The sequence below is a fragment of the Phallusia mammillata genome, chromosome 4, assembly GCF_965637545.1.
Source record: "Phallusia mammillata chromosome 4, kaPhaMamm4.hap1.1, whole genome shotgun sequence".
In the NCBI taxonomy this organism is placed as follows: Eukaryota; Metazoa; Chordata; class Ascidiacea; order Phlebobranchia; family Ascidiidae; genus Phallusia; species Phallusia mammillata.
The window spans coordinates 25429699-25447980 of NC_137255.1; positions in this window are offsets into that span (position 1 = coordinate 25429699).

Sequence of the window (18282 nt, forward strand, 5' to 3'; positions counted from 1 at the left end):
TTACCTTAATCCGTTTGTCATCTGGCGCCTGTATAGTCTATCTGGGTCGAGCGCGCAAAAAAAAAAAAACATTTTTAAAGCGGTTATGCCATGCCATGTGATATATGATGTACGGTTCTCATTTTCGATGGTATGATCAGATTTTAACAATATTTTGCAAGCGTTTACTGAATGTATTTTGGGGTTGACGTTTGAAAACGGTTTGCATATACCTCAAGCCATTAGTGGTCTAAGACACGTTAAAGCCTGTACTAATGAAAATGATGAAACACCAAATGCACAGTGAGGACAGCACTTTTTTAATGGAAAAAATGTAGCAGCTCATAAACCCAATTCCCACACTACAACATTTTCAAGTTGAGCCCTATAGTTATATGAAACCAGAAATAAATGTAAAGAGAATAATTAATTAGATTCACAGCATTTAGTTGATTGGTCAGGTAGAAACCTGCATTTACCAATAGTGCATACTGAACAAGGATCTTTAAGTGAACAGACTAAAATAATAAAAATGTAATGCTGAAAATGTAATGATTTGCTGAATAACGCAAACGGTTTTCACAGGTCAACTTTAAAATACATCTAGCAAAGGCATAAAAAACATCGTTTAAATCTAAACACAACCTCATAAATGAGAGGCGTGCATCAAAAGCCAACGCAGGGCATATCCGCTTTAATAATGATTTTTTGCGCGGTCGACCAATGTAGACTATACTAGCTCCAGATTTTAAACGGTTTAAGATAAACACAAACGGTTTTCACAGGTCAACTTCAAAATACATCCAGTAAAGGCATACAAAATATCGTTTAAATCTAATCAAAACCTCGAAAATGAGAGACGTGTATCATAAGCGAACGCAGGGCATGACCGCTTTAAAAATGACTTGTTTGCGCGGTCGACCAATGTAGCCTATACAGACTCCAGATGACAAACGGTTTAAGTTAAACGCAAACGGTTTTCACAGGTCAACTCTAAAATAAACCCAGCAAAGGCATACAAAATATCGTTCGAATCTGGTCATAACATTGAAAATGAGAGGCGTGCATCATAAGCGAACGCAGGGCATAACCGCTTTAATAATGATTTTTTTTGCGCGGTCGACCAATGTAGACTATACTAGCTCCAGATTTTAAACGGTTTAAGATAAACACAAACGGTTTTCACAGGTCAACTCTAAAATACATCCAGTAAAGGCTTACAAAATATCGTTTGAATCTAATCATAACATTGAAAATGAGAGGCGTGTATCATAAGCGAACGCAGGGCATGATCGCTTTAAAAATGATTTTTTTGCGCGGTCGACCAATGTAGGCTATGCAGACTTCAGATGACAAACGGTTTAAGGTAAACGCAAACGGTTTTCACAGGTCAACTCTAAAATAAACCCAGCAAAGGCATACAAATATCTTTTAAATCTAATCATAACCTTGAAAATGAGGGGCGTGCATCATAAGCGAACGCAGGGCATAACCGCTTTAATAATGATTTTTTTTTGCGCGGTCGACCAATGTAGACTATTCTAGCTCCAGATTTCAAACGGTTTAAGATAAACACAAACGGTTTTCACAGGTCAACTCTAAAATACATCCAGTAAAGGCTTACAAAATATCGTTTAAATCTGATAATAAAATCGAAAATGAGAGGCGTGCATCATAAGCGAACGCAGGGCATGACCGCTTTAAAAATATTTTCTGCGCGGTCGACCAATGTAGCCTATACACTACAGGCTCCAGATGACAAACGGTTTAAGGCAAACTCAAACGATTTTCACAGGCCAACGTGGAATTGTAAACTGTAGCAGCTTGCAAAGTTTCAGCTTGTTGCCATGAGCAAAACGAAAATAAGACGCGCACATCATCTTGCCGCGAAGGACATGACCGCCACACCATACAATAATGTCGCACAGTGATTAAGACTGTCAGCCATTAAACACAAACGGCTTGAGATAAAATCAGTCGGTTTTCATAGGCCAAACGGTTTGCAAACGAGCCTTTTGAATAGTCCCTTGTGACTGATATTGCTAGTTTTCCCAGGCCATTATATTTTACGACTTGCAGCACGAACGCCAGTTTCATACAAAAAGTTTTAGACAGCCTTTAAACTATTTTATGTTTCTTTGAACATGTCGGCATTTGTTAAGTGAGATTTGAAGACCAAAGGTTAGTTTAATCTTTTAGCGACCGGTAGTCATGTGATACTCAAGAAACTGCTACATCGTCGTAAGCTACCGAAGACAAAAACAAACTATAAACTGTATGTTTTTGCTTTTTATAGGATAAGCGAAACTTAATGTTGAATTAGTTGTATTGGATTGGACACGCAACTTTCACATGCTCAATTTCTTCCAAGGTATGTGAAAAAAAACCTGAAATAGGTAAATCCCTGTATCGTTTAGCACTAAAGAATAGTCATTGTTTTCTAATTGATATGAAACAATAGATAGTGACGCAATAAAGCTTGTTTACAACACAAAGTTTCAAACTAACGGGTCAAGGATCGTGACGTGATTAAGTTTTTTAACAAAAGCTGAAACAACAGGACGTTGATATGCTTTCTTTTTAAGCAAGTTTACGCTCCCTGAATTGTCCCCTATATCTTGACTATAAATTTACTATTTCTACCAGGGTACCCATTGCGCCTGTTGTTTTTCTGGAGTAAACTTTCCTCAAAAAGTCAATAGAAATGAAACACGAATTATACATTCTTTATTCAAGCCATTGATCCAATTCCGTGCAGCTTAACTTTGTACCTTTTGAATAAACTCAGAATGAAAAGCGCCACAACTGTATCACAGTAATAATGCAGTAAAATACCTCACACCCAGTGAAATAATTCTGATTCAACATTTGGAAGTGCTTATGGATTTTTACTCAGTATCAAATGTGGATAAAAATTGTACACTAAAAATGCAGTGTAACAAAAACAACAACAACAATACAATTTGCATTAAAATAAGAACAAAAAGCAACACAAATTAACAACTAGACTGGGACATATATATCAATCTAAATATCACACAACAATTGGAATAGATAGATTTGCTTATTATGTTGAACCTTTGGTCATATCTTGGGTAATGTGCTGTATGTGAAATACAGAAAGTAGATTGCATGCAATCTATAGCCATGTAAAGGTTAAAGTTTCAAATAGTACACATATCCTTTCCTTGCATCTAACTTTTCCAGATTTTAAGGGTAAAATCTTCTTGCCTTGCCCTGTAATAAAACACAAATTTAATGAAATAATTAAACACCATACAATCTAGTTTTGAAATTTGGGGGTTAATTAAATGCAACTGTTTTTTTTTCACAATCTTTACTTGATAACCAAATTGTTAGTTGCTAAAAAGGCTTTTTATGCTACCATCAACTGATTACATGACAGTACTGCTATGTAATGATCATCATATAAAAATAGTGGAGCTGCAAACTAAACTATCTGCAGAATTTTGCACCAAAAATGTTGTTAACAATTGAAGATATCTGATCTAACTTTGAAAGTAGAGCTTATCTCAGTAGCAATGGTGCAATATTAACTTAAACAAACACAGTTATTTATATTAAACAATGCAGGCTATTTTGTACTCCTTGTATACATATCTACATGGTCTACTCTTTAGTCTATAGCAGTGGTTCCCAACTTTTTCATAATTTTTTTAAAACGGTCCCTTTGCCATTATTTCGTGGACTCGCGGCTAAAATGTGTATTTCATAAAAACGAAAGTTGATTGCAGGATTTTAGCTAGTTGAGAAAAATTGCACATAACAATCATCCAAAGAAGGCATGTGACATCACAAACAGGACAAAAACATTACAATTGTGCGCGCACAATGGCATTTTTGATAGTTGTCATTCAATAAAGGCTATTGTTTAGCAATGGAGAGAATCGATTCTCAATTCTATCTTGATTTAAACTTATTTAGTGGCACAAACTGACGCCAAATAAGATTATAGAATTACTTCAACCGCTTTGCGGCCCCACAAAAATTGCCTCACGGACCCCTAAAGGACTGCGGACCCCAGTTTGGGAACCACTGGTCTATAGCCTTTGTGTCATTCCCCTATTTTAAACACGAAAAGCATGCTTTAAATTGTTTTTAGTCGGGAAATCCAACATTGCAATTGTTGTCAAATGACACCCAAGTGGCAAACCATAAGATGAGTCTGTATGGTGCTTTGGAGGATTCACCCATAGCTTCAACTGCGATTGCACAATATAATAATAAGTTTCAACTCACTACTAACTAAACAAAACATACAGTATATATTTTCAACCAATTTTAGTGCTTTTACCAGTCATTAATATAAGTGCTGAAGGAAACCAAATGAAATCAGTCATTAAAACTAGCATGCTACCTCAGTCTTTTAGGTAATAGTTTCTAAGGTGTGTAAAACACTTCTATACCAAATATCAAAGTCATGAATGCTATATTAATCTGCCTTAAGTTCTTTACATCAACTGTTTACTCACACAATCATCTGTGGTTCACCAAATCTGACTCTCTGTCATTTGTCCTGTACAGGTTTCAACATTCAAATTTTCACCACCAGCCCAAACATTTCCAGATTTGTCCGGGTTGCATTTTTTCTGAAACAATTAGGACCTTTCTTTAATAAAAAATATACCATCTGTGTAGCTGCATTGATTATAATCAATGGAAGTTTTGCCTATGTGAGTAAAAAATCCCAACACCTTGATGTTTTTGTCCAAATCAAATACACACGAGAACCCTGCAGGGGCACAGATGCTTGTCACTTTCAAGGCTGACAAACTCCTAAAACTATGCTGCCTCAGTCAAAATCTACTGCCTGTGTGTGAACCCAGTTAATGTCCTCAGGTCAGACAAATATGTGATAAGTCTCTCCTATATTAAAATGGTTTGTTATTTTTCACAAAATACTTAAATAAGTTAAACTTACCACCAATTTTTAGGAAACTCCAGAAAAAAAACTCCATAAATTGAAGCCAGTGTTCTAAATTTCAACTTTCTACCGCAAGGCAAGGTTCAGTTCAGCTGATTTAATTTGTCAACAAACAGCCACAACCGACAAAAACAGCTCATAGGGTAACCCCCTAGGCTGTTCGTAATATCCATAGCATACCATGTCGCTTAAAGCGCAGAATCCATAACACGGAATATAATACGACAGCATAAAGGCCCGGGATTCTCCAGAATTCGACAGTTTTAAGCGCTTAAAATTAGACGGATCGGGTGAAAAGAGCCACAATAGCGCAGAGGTCGCTTTGAAAGTGCAAACATTTTTACCATAACTAATGATACAAATGTTTAGCGATAGTTGTAATTAATGTAAAAAATACGCCTTTGTGTTTTATATGCCACATGTGTGTGTGTTGTTGTGATGAATTCTTCTGCCTACATGTTTTGATTACTGTGGGCGGATTAATGTTATGCGTTTGACGTTTTATTCTTAACAAAAGAGATAATAATGTATTTGGTTTGCGTAGTTTTTACACATTAACTTGCAGAGTTGTAAAGTGAATTCTACTTGTCAGTTTAGTCCACTTACTTACATTATGACTATTTCCAGTCACAATATCATAGCTTAAAAAGTAACAGTATGTTTAAAATATATCAACAATATATTTTCAACAGAAAGGAATCATATGTATGCAAAGTTAGTTGCACTAAAAGATGAAACTTGTAATAGTTGTCATAGCGTTGTTTGCGCAACTTGTCAACGCACAAACCTGGCATTCGTTTGAAGGACATGAATATCTTGTTGTTTATACACCGTATGTCAGCAAATATGAGCTTGCTGAAGCTGGATGTGCTAAACGAAATGCTACAGTGGCAAACGTTAAAACCAAAGCAATTCAAAGCTTTCTGGTAAAAATGATTGGAAATTTGACAGGTAAGTGAGTAATAAATTGGAAAGACAGAATGTTATAATTGTGCAAGATGCAAGCTACTGTCTATAGATTCAAATGTCTTTTCATTTCAAAAAATCTTCTCCGGGTCTGTTTTAAAAACACTATGACAAACTGAATGCTCGGGTACACGTTGTTGTTTTTTCAGCTGCTCCATATTCTCTGTATATTGGTGCAAAGCGCATCGGAAACACAAATACCTTCCAATGGACTGATGGAACAATTGTTGATGCTACACAGTGGAAGTCTAATGAACCAAACAACCAGGGTGGTAATGAAAATTGTGTAGTAATGGGTTGGTTGCATTCACTCGACCCATCGTACAAGTGGAATGATGTATCCTGTTCTTCATACAATTCAAGATATATTTGCCAACGCTGTGGTACAGGTGAATTGTAAATGTGAATGTGAGTACACGCGAGACGACATACATTGCAGAAAAACATATTTACAAAAATGTATCCCCTGATTTTAAGCGTAAAAACGTATCTTGATTCTAAGTGTTCACCTCCAGAACGAATCAGTCGATCAATTCAAAACCGTTTGCCAGTGGCAAGGCTTTGAATTAGTATATCCTACATACGTAAACCAAAAAACTTTGATTTTTTCAGATAATACCTAGAATAAGTTTTATTCAATGAACATCGTGTGTTAAGCTACGACGCCTACTACCACCCATACATCAAAAACAACTGATCAAAGGTCTTCTACTATAAGTAAAATGAAAGCTAATCCCAAAACGCCAGGTAATGTATTTCCAGATACGCTTAAAAAGAGAATAAATTATTGAAAACAAATTTTGCAATTTAGTAAATGCTACAGTCTGATAAATTATTTGCTTTGCTGAGAAACAATAACAGGCCGACTGTTTCAACAGACACCGCCAATTCGTTGCTTGTTGCACTACTGCCATCCATCGGTGGATGTGTTGTTGTTGTTGTCACAGGAGTTGCGATAATTTCTATATACTGCAGAAGGTGTGTGAATTAAATTGATATATAGAACGCACTGAGGATTAGTTTGTTTTCGATTTTTGACAGATTAAAAAGAAAGACAAAACAACAAGACCGTGTATATGCGGAAATAGGTAAGCCTAAACTAAAAACATCTCTCACAGTTACTGCAAGGTTATGATAGAAAGGTATAATATATAAACGCTGTTCCAGCACTCTGAACTATAATTGTAAAATATGTGTCCATGTCCTAGCTTAATTTTCTACATTCAAAGGATTCTTCAACAGTTTTACATCGCCGTAGACTGTTTTGCAATTTTGTTTTAAGATGAAACAAACCTCACCCGCCATGCAGTTTGCAATGCTAACAAGGTAGCCGTGTATGAAAATACCATAAAGGAAAAAGATGGAACTTGTGAATGGAGAGTAAAAGCCGCTTACGACGACAAACACATTCTAAAGTCAAAGGAAGCAAGTCACAACTACATTAACATCAAGAACATTACCAAACCAAGTCACACTCAAAACAACATTGCTGATCTCACTATCCATGAACATTACTACAATTGTAGCGTTAATGAAAACGAACCAGAAATGTGTGCAACAACAGAAGACGTTAAGATTACAGACCCATATGAAAATTAGGGTTTAGAAATTACCTATAAACGATCCAATACTATAATTTTTCAACATGTAGCGAAATTAATTTAATCTGTACCGTAACAGAAAATAAATCATAGAATATCATTAAATGTACCTTTTACGCTTGTGATAATTGGTTTCAATCTTGGCAAGCAGGACAATACTTTGATGCATTAAACTTGCATTACTTGGCTTTACTATGATTTAATAAATAAAAATAAATTTACATAGAAAACTATTTTGTTGCACCAAATGGTGATTGAGAGTTTCAAAGATTTTCAAAGCTCTATTGTTGTATCGAGAGTTTATGTATACTTGACCTGTTTGTTTTAACAAAACACCCATACGTCAAAAATGCTTGCTATGTATACAGTTTGACTTTGTAAGAGTTTTTGTAATCAGTTTTCAGATAATAACTTTTGAATTTTCTGCGTTTTTCATAAAACATACGGTGAGCTCTATAACTTCAAAGTTCTGTAAAATATCATAGATTTAAAAATAGGTATGGTCTGGGTTAAGTCAAGAATACGAGATTTTAATCAAACTTAGATACAGTATAATATTATCATAAAATGGGTGATCGTATTGTAACAACCAAACTCAACATTTTAACTGTAGTGCAACCGTTTAACAGATCTGTGTTTGAATAAAAACAAAATTGCCAAACGGTGGTGCAAAGATAAAAAATTTCCGACGTTTATACTATCGCTATTTATTATTAATGTAGTTTTTCAAAAAAGAGCCACAATAGCGCAGAGGTCGCTTTGAAAGTGCAAACATTTTTACCATAACTAATGATACAAATGTTTAGCGATAGTTGTAATTAATGTAAAAAATACGCCTTTGTGTTTTATATGCCACATGTGTGTGTGTTGTTGTGATGAATTCTTCTGCCTACATGTTTTGATTACTGTGGGCGGATTAATGTTATGCGTTTGACGTTTTATTCTTAACAAAAGAGATAATAATGTATTTGGTTTGCGTAGTTTTTACACATTAACTTGCAGAGTTGTAAAGTGAATTCTACTTGTCAGTTTAGTCCACTTACTTACATTATGACTATTTCCAGTCACAATATCATAGTTTAAAAAGTAACAGTATGTTTAAAATATATCAACAATATATTTTCAACAGAAAGGAATCATATGTATGCAAAGTTAGTTGCACTAAAAGATGAAACTTGTAATAGTTGTCATAGCGTTGTTTGCGCAACTTGTCAACGCACAAACCTGGCATTCGTTTGAAGGACATGAATATCTTGTTGTTTATACACCGTATGTCAGCAAATATGAGCTTGCTGAAGCTGGATGTGCTAAACGAAATGCTACAGTGGCAAACGTTAAAACCAAAGCAATTCAAAGCTTTCTGGTAAAAATGATTGGAAATTTGACAGGTAAGTGAGTAATAAATTGGAAAGACAGAATGTTATAATTGTGCAAGATGCAAGCTACTGTCTATAGATTCAAATGTCTTTTCATTTCAAAAAATCTTCTCCGGGTCTTTTTTAAAAACACTATGACAAACTGAATGCTCGGGTACACGTTGTTGTTTTTTCAGCTGCTCCATATTCTCTGTATATTGGTGCAAAGCGCATCGGAAACACAAATACCTTCCAATGGTCTGATGGAACAATTGTTGATGCTACACAGTGGAAGTCTAATGAACCAAACAACCAGGGTGGTAATGAAAATTGTGTAGTAATGGGTTGGTTGCATTCACTCGACCCATCGTACAAGTGGAATGATGTATCCTGTTCTTCATACAATTCAAGATATATTTGCCAACGCTGTGGTACAGGTAAATAGTAATTGTAAATGTGAGCACACGCAAGGCAGAAGACATATTTGCAAAAATATACTATGACTTTAAGTGTTTATCTCAAAAACGACTCAGTCGATCAATCCAAAACCATATGTCAGTGATCAGCCTTTGAATTAGTATAGCCTACATATGTAATTTATGAAAACTTTAGTACACTTACCACCAACTATTTTAACGGTATCTGTTCAACGAAATGTTTTCTTTGGTCGAAACACAGCTGGCATTCCCAATACCACTACAGCGCGTACTACAAGTACAAAACCCAGCTCCACAACTGTGTCAAGTAATACATCTAGCACTTTTGTGAAAACAAGCACAAAACCGTCCTCAGGTAAATAAACGTTTTAAATAGATCTCTAACAGTCAATTGTTTTCATACGAAACCAAATTTTATCATAAGATCTCCAACACTCAAGTGATTTGTGTTGAAGCCGAATTTTTTCAGAGTAATTTTAACGCCATAGGCTAAATATGCAATGTTTCAAAACTTAACGAGGTACTTGTCTGACTTTGTTTTTAAAACCTTAGCGTGGATATCGACAACCACTCTAGTACAGACCACAAGTCCAAAACCAACTCCAACATCAAGTACCTTAGTGGAAACAACCAGCAACATACCAGCATTAATTGGTGAATATTACATTCAATGTCAACAGTTGTGTGACTTTAAAACCAAGTTAATCCTAAAAACACCTGTTTTGCCATTTTTTCGCATTCCAGTAAATTTTACTGGCACACTTTGTAAAATTACGAATTGAGTAATTCTCCAATGTGGTTGTCCCTTTTTTTGCTAAAACTTATTACCTTTAGAAACCACAATAATCACAACCAGGGCGACTTCGCAAGAAACGACAGGTAGGAATATTTTTGAACATTGAATAAAATGATTGATTGGTGTCACTTGCGTCCTTAACCAGTGGTCCTCAACATTTTTGCTTTTGAGGACCCTTTTTGATGCTGTAAGGCAGGGGTGTGCAACCTGCGGCCCGTAGATTAAGGTTGTGTGGCCCGCGGAGACTCTGAAAATATCTAATATATTGGCAAAAGAATCCAAGTATTCTACATTATGAGCATACTAATGCGCTCGGTGCTATTTTTCTGCGATCTTGCATGCAATATGTGGCTAGAATCAAATGCTACTTATACTTGTAGTTAAGCATATTTGGTAAGCAACAAAGTAAAATCACCTTGTGTTATACACAGGTGCGGCCCGCGATCTAATCTTGGCGATTGTATTTGGCCCCACAGTGACAAAGGTTGCACACCCCTGCTGTAAGGTAAGCTAATTGCAGGCCTCTTTAAAAGTTTAGGTATCTTTTATATATTATTATTAATAAGCAACCAATAAGGTACCTGAAGGCATATAGGCCCGGAAGGTAATAAGGCCCACTGCTAATATTTTTTTATGTGCCAGAAAAAATACTTAAGTTTTGATGTAATTTTAAAATATATATGTACTTGAAATGATTTACAAAGTTTTGGACCTGCAAGTTATATGTAATTGTTATCATGACCAATCCAAATTAAGAAGTGTTTATTTTCAACTTTTTATTATTTTTTGTTAAAATTGGTAGCAAAAATGAAAAGGTTGTGTTGTCGAAATGAAAACTTATTAAGATATATTAGTAATGGGGTCATTTTAGTTTAATTGGAGCATTATCCGATAAAAAGTCCGAATAAGATGTTTGTGGAAGTAATCTTTCATTTAGTTTTTTTGGTTATCAAATGTCAAGGGGTCGTTTATTCTTTTTTTAGTACCTTCAGATTAACAGTTATATGTCTTAGTTAACAGTATATGTGTAATATGAGTTAATAACGTTGCTTGTTTAAACTTTTATTTGACCGAAGCAAAGTATAAATGAGTCTGATTGGTTTCTAGACTCGTTTTAAAAACATGAAAATGTTGGGCTTTATTAACAGCATAGGTTTGTATTAAGGCCCAAGTTTTAATTTTTTTTAAACTGTTATCCTACAAAAACAAAACTTGCAAACGTCCTCAAAATCTAATGGATGTTTAATATCAACCTCTGCAACAATCATGCCGAATTTGGCCTGGAACGGTTAAATGGTTTTTCAGTTATACGCAATAGTTTTTTAAATGGGCCATAACTAATGATACAAATGTTTAGCGATAGTTGTAATTAATGTAAAAAATACGCCTTTGTGTTTTATATGCCACATGTGTGTGTGTTGTTGGGATGAATTCTTCTGCCTACATGTTTTGATTACTGTGGGCGGATTAATGTTATGCGTTTGACGTTTTATTCTTAACAAAAGAGATAATAATGTATTTGGTTTGCGTAGTTTTTACACATTAACTTGCAGAGTTGTAAAGTGAATTCTACTTGTCAGTTTAGTCCACTTACTTACATTATGACTATTTCCAGTCACAATATCATAGTTTAAAAAGTAACAGTATGTTTAAAATATATCAACAATATATTTTCAACAGAAAGGAATCATATGTATGCAAAGTTAGTTGCACTAAAAGATGAAACTTGTAATAGTTGTCATAGCGTTGTTTGCGCAACTTGTCAACGCACAAACCTGGCATTCGTTTGAAGGACATGAATATCTTGTTGTTTATACACCGTATGTCAGCAAATATGAGCTTGCTGAAGCTGGATGTGCTAAACGAAATGCTACAGTGGCAAACGTTAAAACCAAAGCAATTCAAAGCTTTCTGGTAAAAATGATTGGAAATTTGACAGGTAAGTGAGTAATAAATTGGAAAGACAGAATGTTATAATTGTGCAAGATGCAAGCTACTGTCTATAGATTCAAATGTCTTTTCATTTCAAAAAATCTTCTCCGGGTCTTTTTTAAAAACACTATGACAAACTGAATGCTCGGGTACACGTTGTTGTTTTTTCAGCTGCTCCATATTCTCTGTATATTGGTGCAAAGCGCATCGGAAACACAAATACCTTCCAATGGTCTGATGGAACAATTGTTGATGCTACACAGTGGAAGTCTAATGAACCAAACAACCAGGGTGGTAATGAAAATTGTGTAGTAATGGGTTGGTTGCATTCACTCGACCCATCGTACAAGTGGAATGATGTATCCTGTTCTTCATACAATTCAAGATATATTTGCCAACGCTGTGGTACAGGTAAATAGTAATTGTAAATGTGAGCACACGCAAGGCAGAAGACATATTTGCAAAAATATACTATGACTTTAAGTGTTTATCTCAAAAACGACTCAGTCGATCAATCCAAAACCATATGTCAGTGATCAGCCTTTGAATTAGTATAGCCTACATATGTAATTTATGAAAACTTTAGTACACTTACCACCAACTATTTTAACGGTATCTGTTCAACGAAATGTTTTCTTTGGTCGAAACACAGCTGGCATTCCCAATACCACTACAGCGCGTACTACAAGTACAAAACCCAGCTCCACAACTGTGTCAAGTAATACATCTAGCACTTTTGTGAAAACAAGCACAAAACCGTCCTCAGGTAAATAAACGTTTTAAATAGATCTCTAACAGTCAATTGTTTTCATACGAAACCAAATTTTATCATAAGATCTCCAACACTCAAGTGATTTGTGTTGAAGCCGAATTTTTTCAGAGTAATTTTAACGCCATAGGCTAAATATGCAATGTTTCAAAACTTAACGAGGTACTTGTCTGACTTTGTTTTTAAAACCTTAGCGTGGATATCGACAACCACTCTAGTACAGACCACAAGTCCAAAACCAACTCCAACATCAAGTACCTTAGTGGAAACAACCAGCAACATACCAGCATTAATTGGTGAATATTACATTCAATGTCAACAGTTGTGTGACTTTAAAACCAAGTTAATCCTAAAAACACCTGTTTTGCCATTTTTTCGCATTCCAGTAAATTTTACTGGCACACTTTGTAAAATTACGAATTGAGTAATTCTCCAATGTGGTTGTCCCTTTTTTTGCTAAAACTTATTACCTTTAGAAACCACAATAATCACAACCAGGGCGACTTCGCAAGAAACGACAGGTAGGAATATTTTTGAACATTGAATAAAATGATTGATTGGTGTCACTTGCGTCCTTAACCAGTGGTCCTCAACATTTTTGCTTTTGAGGACCCTTTTTGATGCTGTAAGGCAGGGGTGTGCAACCTGCGGCCCGTAGATTAAGGTTGTGTGGCCCGCGGAGACTCTGAAAATATCTAATATATTGGCAAAAGAATCCAAGTATTCTACATTATGAGCATACTAATGCGCTCGGTGCTATTTTTCTGCGATCTTGCATGCAATATGTGGCTAGAATCAAATGCTACTTATACTTGTAGTTAAGCATATTTGGTAAGCAACAAAGTAAAATCACCTTGTGTTATACACAGGTGCGGCCCGCGATCTAATCTTGGCGATTGTATTTGGCCCCACAGTGACAAAGGTTGCACACCCCTGCTGTAAGGTAAGCTAATTGCAGGCCTCTTTAAAAGTTTAGGTATCTTTTATATATTATTATTAATAAGCAACCAATAAGGTACCTGAAGGCATATAGGCCCGGAAGGTAATAAGGCCCACTGCTAATATTTTTTTATGTGCCAGAAAAAATACTTAAGTTTTGATGTAATTTTAAAATATATATGTACTTGAAATGATTTACAAAGTTTTGGACCTGCAAGTTATATGTAATTGTTATCATGACCAATCCAAATTAAGAAGTGTTTATTTTCAACTTTTTATTATTTTTTGTTAAAATTGGTAGCAAAAATGAAAAGGTTGTGTTGTCGAAATGAAAACTTATTAAGATATATTAGTAATGGGGTCATTTTAGTTTAATTGGAGCATTATCCGATAAAAAGTCCGAATAAGATGTTTGTGGAAGTAATCTTTCATTTAGTTTTTTTGGTTATCAAATGTCAAGGGGTCGTTTATTCTTTTTTTAGTACCTTCAGATTAACAGTTATATGTCTTAGTTAACAGTATATGTGTAATATGAGTTAATAACGTTGCTTGTTTAAACTTTTATTTGACCGAAGCAAAGTATAAATGAGTCTGATTGGTTTCTAGACTCGTTTTAAAAACATGAAAATGTTGGGCTTTATTAACAGCATAGGTTTGTATTAAGGCCCAAGTTTTAATTTTTTTTAAACTGTTATCCTACAAAAACAAAACTTGCAAACGTCCTCAAAATCTAATGGATGTTTAATATCAACCTCTGCAACAATCATGCCGAATTTGGCCTGGAACGGTTAAATGGTTTTTCAGTTATACGCAATAGTTTTTTAATGGGCCTTGTTAGCTGCAGGTCCCTTACATGGTGCATAAAATATCAACCACGTTCAGGACCAAGGTTTCACTCCCTCTGTTTGGGCTTGGACATCAGAAATCAACAAGAATGACCTATTGTATTGTGATGTGACTTCGTTTGTCACTGATAAATCATGTCTATTGCATCACAAGGGATTAAAATGTCACAACGTATTTTGGTTTGTCACCTGTAAGACGCAGTTTCAAGTTTCATGCTTTTTTTATAAAACGCCGAAGCATTTACTTCATATAAATCGCGATTTGTCAATCTCGTTTTGCGCGAATTAACAAGTTGTCGCGGACCCCATGAAAACGCTTTGCAGACCCTCTGTTGAGAACCACTGCTCTAAACCAGGGGTCACCAAACTACGTCCCGCGGGCCGGATCCGGCCCTCGAGGTCATTTCATCCCGCCCGCGACCACATTTTTTGGTTTGCCAAACTTGGTAACATTCAAAAATTAATCTACTCCTTACGAAAGTTTTTCTATCGCGATATGTTGGGAAAGACGGCGCTAGAACATGTAAACTATGCAGCCCGTGCTAATCATTGTTAAACTTATCTGGCCCGCAGTAAAAAAAGCTTGGTGATCCCTGCTCCAGACAAATGATCAGCTGGCCTACTGTCTACACCAGTGGTTCCCAACCTTTTTGACCTTGCGGCACCCTATCAAAGAGATAAATGGTTTGCGGCACCCTGGCCAAACTGGACCAATTTTATGAGGTTTCTGTATTTCAAATAACTGTATGAAACAACACAGAATGAGTTGTACAGTATAGCGCGTGCAAATAAATGTATTTATTCAAAATCAGTGTGAAATTTGGGCTTGGCTTCTTGCACAAAGTCCCTTAATGTGTGAAGGCACATTCGATAAAACCACCCGCATTTCTTCCTCGACTATAAGTTCTCGTTCTCGTTTTTTTTTAGTTTTTATGTTCGTTGATACGGAAAATCCACTCTCACATAGGCATGACAAGGAAAACTGCAACAAAAGCACAATAGCTTTCTTTCCTACGCAAAGATATTCATTTTCAATTTTCATGCGCGCCGAGAGGCATCTGCTTGTGCATAAGCTAAAAATTTCCATCGTTGCGCTTAAATTTTCCATCGTTTTGCTACTACAACTTGTTTATGGAAAGAAACGCAACGAGTCGAAATCTCTTTCACTGTTTTTTTCCTGGGCGAAAAAGCAAAGCTTACCGCGAAGTATGAACTTACCGTCAGCGACTTCCCCATGGAGCGACTCTCCAGAATGGAGCTGGGAAAATTGCGAGACGCGAAACTTAATACACACTGAAACTCGGTTAGAAATAATTTCCGCACTTAACCGGTGAAAGTTAAAGTGAAGAATGGGTCGCAGTATTGCAATATCAATATCTCGCGGCACCCCTGAACATTGCAATTGGCAGTATGTGGGAGACGTAAGAATTGCCCACATTGGTGACGTAACTCATACAAAACAAACAATAGAGAATAACAATGCATAAAACTTTAACTCGCACCATGACTATATTTTGTACAGAAGTTCCAATGACCAAAGCATCACAAACTATTACACCGAACACAACAGGTAAGTTATGTGTCTTTGAAAGTTAATTACAGAGACAATTTACAAATCGTTTTATGATATAACAAGTTGAATTGTTGCTGGTTTTGTCAATCTGTTTTTACTAGACAGTCAACAATTTGTACCGTATAAGTGTGGTTTTTTATGTTGGAAGCCTAAATCCACAGACTATAAAAATCAAATCTATTTATCCCAATTCAAACAAAGTGTTGACAGATAAAACCAACGTCAACAGCCAATAAGTTGCCCGAATTATTCTGTTTTGTCAGCCTGATTCTTGTAATGTACTATGTATTTTCTAGATAATGAACTCAACAACTACTTGTTGTTTGTGGTGATTGGTGCCGCCGGTGGTTGTGTTTTTGGTGGAACTTTGATGACCATTTTGTGTATTTTCTGTCGAAAGGGTGGAAGGTAGCCTAGACGTTTGAAACTTTGTTTTGTAAAAGTAGAGTTAATATGAAAACGTTTACCTATGTTTTACGACTTTACACTGCAGAAGTGAAACAAACAACAAATTCAAGGTTAACGAATATGAAGAAATTGGTAAGTTATGATAAACATAAAATAACCGCGCTCTAATTGGTGTGGTAATTTACACCGACAATAGCTTACTATAACCCAGTCGCCACATGGTCAAAGAATTAACTGATCAACTTTTCTGTTTTCCATTTCTCTTCTTCACAGATGAAAGCAACATTAAAAGGAAACATTTCAATGCATCAGCGCTTGTAGACAACAACACAGTCATTGCCCGCGACAGTTACATATCATTGGACGACACAGTGGTTGCCCTGGAAGCAAAATCCGTGATAATAGAGGCTAAGGAAGAAAGTAAACTAATAACTGAGCCTGAAGAAAGTGAAATACCGGAGCCTGAAGCAAACCCTCACGAATATGCTGCCATTTCCAAATTAAATGAAACTGAAGCTTATGCAACAGTGCTTGTAGCACACGAAACTAATGATGAAGATAGCAGTAACGATAAGCTGGATTTTAAAAAGGGACCTGGACAAGACAATGCAATTGTGGGAACGAGCAAAAAGAATGGGCAACTGGAAAAGAACATGGCTTTCGTAAAAGATGTCCCTAAAACGACAGAAAAACTAACCGGTATGAACTTGGCAGATGAACAGAATGATAAAGCAGACTCCACATACACCATAATGAATCCCAAGAAAGATACAGTTGATGAAACCACCACCATTACTGCTTCAACTAATCAAATTGCACAGGAAAGTCATAAATATGAATGCATTGCGCACACAAACACAACAGCAATGTACGCTGTAGCCAATAACCCAAATCCGACAATTGAAGATCAAGAAAAAGATGCCACAGACGAATATGAAATGATAAAACCGTTGGAAGCTCCCATGTACGCCGTGGTTAACAAGAATCGATGTAATGAGGAGAGTATGGTTGATTCAGAAAATGTTAAAGTGGAAAACAATAAAGCGATGTACAGCGTAGTACGACGTTAGAAAAAACGAATTACAAAAAACAAATGCTACATCAATTCCCAGTGAACTAACGTCCGTATTATGATGATAACCTTTAACTTGTTTTATGTATTTTCTTCTTTTGTACATAATGTCGCCAAACGAGCTGGCCATTACTTTTCATCAAAAAGACTAATTATTGCAATTTCATATTTAAGACATTTAAACACAAACCATGTGTGAGTCGAGAACCAAACTTTTCGTAAAGTATTTATAGTTTGTCACATTTAGCGTGTTCAGTGACAAGGACAATGCATTTCAATTTTACAAAACTCGCTTTTTACGTTTATTGTGACTTAAGATTTTGACTGGGATTTACATCTGCATATAGCGATTAAATAGCCTACTGCAGCATCAATATTAGTGTGAGATTTTGCGATGGCGGTACAGAGTCATTGTTGGTAGTTGGTTGTACGTGGTTGTAATAGCGGTTATAGTGTGTGAAATAAAGTAACATTTTATTCTGTAAAATAATGTTTATCTGTACATTGCATATTAATTTGTGCGTTCCACGTTTCAACGCAACACAAACTTCATTGTAGTGGTAGGAATTCATCTATGCTGTGCATCTACACCGACCGCCGCACTAAGGTTTCCTAATTTACCTCGAACGCAACACTGCCTGCCTGACGGACACAAATTCCTCGCG